This window comes from Narcine bancroftii, chromosome 4 (assembly GCF_036971445.1).
Source record: "Narcine bancroftii isolate sNarBan1 chromosome 4, sNarBan1.hap1, whole genome shotgun sequence".
NCBI lineage: Eukaryota > Metazoa > Chordata > Chondrichthyes > Torpediniformes > Narcinidae > Narcine > Narcine bancroftii.
In genome coordinates this window covers 294,785,985-294,792,028 of record NC_091472.1, presented here as the reverse complement: position 1 = coordinate 294,792,028, position 6,044 = coordinate 294,785,985, and positions in this window count along the sequence as shown.

The following is a 6,044-nucleotide window of genomic DNA, read 5'->3' as shown; positions in this document are numbered from 1 at the left end:
GAAAGCTCCCAAAACACTATGAAGATAAGTTTTCACACATATTCGACAACTGGCTGACCAACGGAGAAGAGCGCTGCAAAATTGTGACATTTCCTTTTTGCACAATGGCAATCCGTGAGGGCTTGTTCAATGAGCAATTTGTGCCAACTATTCCTATATAATGGCTAGGTTTATGCTGTGAACTCACCCCTATTATGAACTCATTTCACCTAGCAAAGAGGGAAGGTTTTCTTTCCATCAGTCACGGCTGAATTCAAACACAGAAGGCAGTGTCTACCACCTAGACACCAGGATTCAGGCTTAGGCAACTTTGTTGCCAAGGAATGATAATGGAGTTGTGACTGGAAACAAAGAATATCTTCCAGTATTATTATTATTTTGAGTGTGCATGCCTTAGTATTCATTATTTATGTTCAAAATTTAAATCTCTAATTCTCCTTCCTTTCAGGATGTAGCCTTTATATTTTTTAATATATTTTGCCTGCTTAGCCTTGATATCTGTGATCCAGTCTTTGTTCCTGCATTTGAAATTTCACATCTACATGCTGGCCTCCTGATTTTTTTCCATTGTCATACAAACTGGTTAACAGCCTTCCAGGCTATATTTCATTGCATCCAATTTTATTTTTTTTTTGTATTGCAAATCATTTCCTCTTCTATTTTGACATGTTCAACATGCTGCTGGCTGCCGACTGTGTTAATTCTTGGCTTTATTCTCTGTGTACTAAACTGTATTTTATATATTCCATTCATTTTTGGTGAATGCTCCAGTTCTACTATGCTAAACTGTGCAGATTGTTTTATGTGCATTACCTGTGATCCATGTGGTATTTTCAGGGACCTAACAAGCTCTGTTCATTGTTGGTCTATGTTATGTTTTCTCTGAAGTACACTAAATTCCCTATTTTAAGTCAAAACTCAGATTCACAATTATTTGTGCTACGAAAGCATTTGTCAAACCATCGCCTTTCATATTTAGCTTTGACTGTTTGTTTTGTCAAGTTAAGTGGTTGTCAATATTGTATCGAGGCTTTCCGGCTGTCGTGGCAAAAAAAAAACCGAGGCCAACAATTTCACCTTCATCACCACACTGGCTCTGATCAGCAATTTCAGATCAAATCTTCCTGATCCAGACCAGTTTGCATTCAACCAAAGTTACAAGTTTTATCCATGCTAGAATTGAAAATATTGATAATAAATAAACCACTCTCTTTTATTCTAGGCAAAATTTACATGTTTAATTTTATCTCTTAATTTTGAGGTCATTAAAAATTCCGTTTTCTAACTTATCCCTCTTGATGCTACCTCAAATGAACTCCCAGATAAAAAAAAGGTTGACTTTAAAATTCTATTGTTTGTCTTCAAATCCGTCCTTATTCTTAACCTTCCCTGCTGTTGTGACTGCCTGCAAGCCTACAACATGCCAGGATCTCTGTACCCTTCCAGTTTCAGAATGTTGATGATCTATTACTTTAATTACTCCATCATAGACCACAGTACCATCAGCTGCCAAATTCTGAGCTCTGGATTTTCCTCTGTGAATGCCTCTGTTTCCCTTTCCTTTTTGTTCATGCCTTCAAAGAAAGCTGTGATACATTTATCCATTTAACCTAACGTTTTTATATACCTTAATGACAAATTTTCCTGGATGGTATTCCTTTGCTATAATAAAGACACCATATAAATGCAAATTATTTTGTTGGCTTCTTGTTCATTTCTGACTATTTCTTTATTCCGGTGGGGGGGGAGGGGGGAAAGAGTTTCTGGCCATTTCATAATTTGTGAGAACAAATGTTTCTATGTTAACACTGTGCAACAAAGTTTTTATTTATTTATTAACAAATTATGTAATTCTAGCTAAAATGTTCTTGATATTGCATTGGTTAGGCTTTTGCTTTCCCCAAAATTCATTTTCAGTCAAAACATAAAACAAAAAAAAATTGAAGGCATAGTTGAACATAATTGTTATCTTTTTATTATTCGGAACTATTCCTGATAAGGTAGTTCAGTCATATTTTGACTGCTGGAATGCTGGAAATTTGTCAACAACAGGAATAAAAGGATGACCAATCCTCCACCTGTGCAGAATGGGTTTTTTTCAATCACTCAAGCTGATCTAGAAAGAACTGCTCTGAAACATTAATAGTTGTATTGGTGTGTATGCTAGTTAGCATCCTGGTAAATTAGATAGCTTTTGATTTTTAAAAATATGGCCACTTACGGCTTTGCATTCAATAGAAAGGCTCAAGGTGAAGAGCCCTCCAATTCAATGTAGTCTTGCAATTTGATTAGGGACCAGTTTTATGGGCAATGTGTGAATCCTCTACCACTTTGGTTGGTCCCAACCTAATTGCACTGATATTATAGAACAAAGGAAACTCAAACTCGTGTTATTTTACTCGTGGATGGTAAGACATTATTTAACTCTTTCTAGTTCTTTCCCCATCTTTTCTGAAGATGCTCAGTTAGGTATAGATTCAACCATTCTCCTTGCTTCACCTTTCCTCCTAAACAGTGAATGTGCATTATGGTTGACCCTGTTTTGTCCTCTAATTGTGTTTAGATCATGTATGATTTTAATGAAGTTAGGGTATGAGGACATTTGCTGAAGTATTTCTTTCTTGCCTGACTGAAGAGAAGTTCTCCCTTTGCCCCAGATCTCAAATAGCCCGATGAAATCAGCAAATAACCATGTCCAGTGGGGGTTGAGGAGCTAGTTGTCTCATCCATGTCGGTGATGCTCTACCACTCAGATCAATTAAAGAGAACACTGAAATTGTCCAGATTTTATCTGCCAGGAACATCCTTGAATTAAGATGAAACCAGAAGCAAAGCAACTCCACTTTTGACAATTTAAGAAAACAGGAACCAAGTCACATTGAAAATAGAATATATCAGTGAGAGTGAAACCTATGATTAGAAACTCAATGGCTGGACAACAGGTGTCTCACACACATAACCTCATACAGAACCGTTATTTCTGCGACTCGTCCGCGACGAACTGGCACCGTGTGCACTGGAATGAGTCCAGAATATGTGTCGAGTGTGCCTGCTCGCACAGTGGAGCCTCGCCTGCGCTGCGCACAGCTGAGCATGTGGGCTCAAACCCGGGCATGAGGTAGGATTTGCCAACCTCCTGTCCGTCAGGTGGATTGTCCATTGAATTGAGGGGAGCTGATACGAGGTGGGGGAGGACCACTAGAAAGAGGGCCGCCTGCACTGTTGGTCACTTAAATAAAAGATAGCCGTCGCTCCAATAACAACAAAGCAAATCTCTCGGAGATCTTGCTTACATCAGAACTTCTGAGATCCGAAAGCATTATTTCCTTTGGCAGAAGTACAAGAAAAATCTTGGCAATGCTCCATCACCAAAAGAAAACGCACTGTAATGACAGCAGAACTCAAATGGGTTCCAGCCCGCTTCAAGCTGATTTACATGCGATCTACAGGGAGAGCAAGAATTGCTCCACCACCCACTTTCTTGTCAGCAAACCGCAGTTCCAGAAAGCGGTGGACAGAGTCGCTCGAATCACTGCAGCGGCCTTGAAAGAGGATGAATTATTAAAAGAATAATGAATGCCTGTGGGTGATCATCTGATTAATGGGAACGGATAACATCTTAAAGTGGGGGGGAAAAAAGACAGGGGTTGATTGAGACCAATTTCGACATGCAACATCGTTGCTGCTTAGATACACCATGCGATCTGTTCTTTGCAATTACAGATGGCTTGGGGGACTGCTTCTGCCTGCAGGAGATGCCACTGGATCCGAGATCTTGGATGCATATTCAAACGAAGGGTTTGACAGATGATGTCATTAGCACAAAAAAAACGACTGGGAACTAATTTAGAGACATCAGAAATGTTAGGCGTTTACTTTGCAGAATATTGAACACGGTGACGGGACAGCTTTCGCAACACCTGCTGGTATTAGAATTGAGCGCGATTCTCTTTAGCGAGTGCAGCTCCCGCAACTTCGTGTTGCAGCTTGAAGCCCCTCGTTGCGGGCATGTCATGAGCTTCACCCTGATTGGGGGTGTGGGTGGGGGGCGGCTTCAGGAGAAGGGGATTGAGGTGGTATTAGTTGGGAAGCTGCTTTTACGGATGGAGATGCACTGGAAAGTTTGACATCTGTTTATAGATTTACACCCTATGACTTCAGTAAATCTCTACATTCATCCAGATGCCACATTTAGCAATTCGTTTGCCGGTTCAGGGCATTTCTCTCTCCAAACTCGAACAGGAGCGCATTGCCCATATTCTCCGGGGTTTGAGGGAGCTTCGTGAGCGCTCTTTGTTTTCAGTGGTATTTGAGCTCCAGGCCATCCCACCGCGTGTTCCGGGCTTAACTCCCCGCACGGAGACCCTCTGTTCCAAGCGCGGATTCTCCAGTTCCAGCTCTACAGCGGCCCCAGCTGCCGATCACTCTCTCGGTGGAACCTCAGTCAAGCGCCGTCCACGCACATGCACACAGACGGGCAATCTGCTTTCAAATACCACCAATTATAGATGACAGCGCACTGAGATCCTCAAGCTGCCGTACAGTAAACAGATCAACCTTAGCAAAAACCGCTTAAAAAGACAACTGTACCTCTTTGGGCGGATGGTTGATTTCTTTGAGAACTGTTCGCTATGTGGTTTTTAAGCCGAATGTGAGATTCGTGTTTTCGTCTTTCAATGTTGTTTGATCACCTTCAATCGAATTGTTTCACACTTAGGACAATCCTTTATACCCAGGGCTCTGAATATCGGGTCCGCCCAGCAGTGGTTAAAATCAGCTTACACCTGCACAGTAAGAAAGGTGAATTTATAGAATTTCGATGAGATTTATTTCTCTAGTTCTCCTCTATTGTCTGACATTATTTCATCAGGTTTACATTCCATTCAATAGGAATAAAAAATTATTGAAATGTTCCGTCATTTGTGATCAAACGGCATTAGAAGTGTTACACTCGTTTTGTCAAACTAATGTATAATATTCGGTGATTTTTGTATCCTTGCGCTTCATATACTTTTTAAAAAAAAAATAAATACACATTAGCACGTCGCATTGAAGAGTAAACTCACGACGCGAACCCAACGTAGACGATGAGGACCATTTCGATTTCTGCTAAACGTAGAATTCACACACACAAATACTGATCAGTGTTATATTGTGAAATGATGCACCAGTATTAATAAAAGGCACGAAAGTGGAACAGCTACGCATCGAAAGGGCACTCGTTCACGAACTATTTACAGTCCCAAGTCTCCAAACAATGTTCCTAAAAATGATGTGATCAAACGCTGCTTGGTTGAAATCAATACTTGTAGAAATAAATTCAAATGTGATATTATAATGAAAATTCCCGATCAGTTTTAACTTTAATTCTACGTTTTCGAATTTTTTTTTTAAAAAAAGCTGCACCTCCATTAGCAGTGATTTGTTTGAGGAGCTGCACTTACATTCAAATAGCCGCATTTGTTCATTACACAATACTGGACACATGAAAGAAACCCAGAACCCGAGTGTTGTATTAAAACGAGTCCGAGGCAGGATTCAACTTACAGGGCAAATTTCAAGTGGCAATACAGTACATATTGAATAATACTGCATCCATGTTGTATTAAAACGAGTCCGAGGCAGGATTCAACTTACAGGGCAAATTTCAAGTGGCAATACAGTACATATTGAATAATACTGCATCCATGGTGGATTGGGATCCCGGTTAAAAAGTATTCAATCCGGAGGAGAACGCTGCACCAAGTGATCCTTTCCTTTCCTATTTTCCTTAAAAAAAAACTTGACTAACAATTGCTGGCACTTATCCTGTTGCCAGAAACTTTTTTTTGAATCCGATAATTTATCACTGTTAGGCTAACGCCGCCAGCAGTATCGGGGCCATTGAGAGTCGTTAATCGGGCTTATTTCGATTGATAGACTCGAGATATGAAAAGACGGTAATCGGAAACAGTGGTTTCTAGCTGCGCAAATCTTCGTCTAATTCTGTCAAGTCACGATAAAAAGAAAGGGCTTTCTTCATTCGCAGCGCTACCAATACGAAG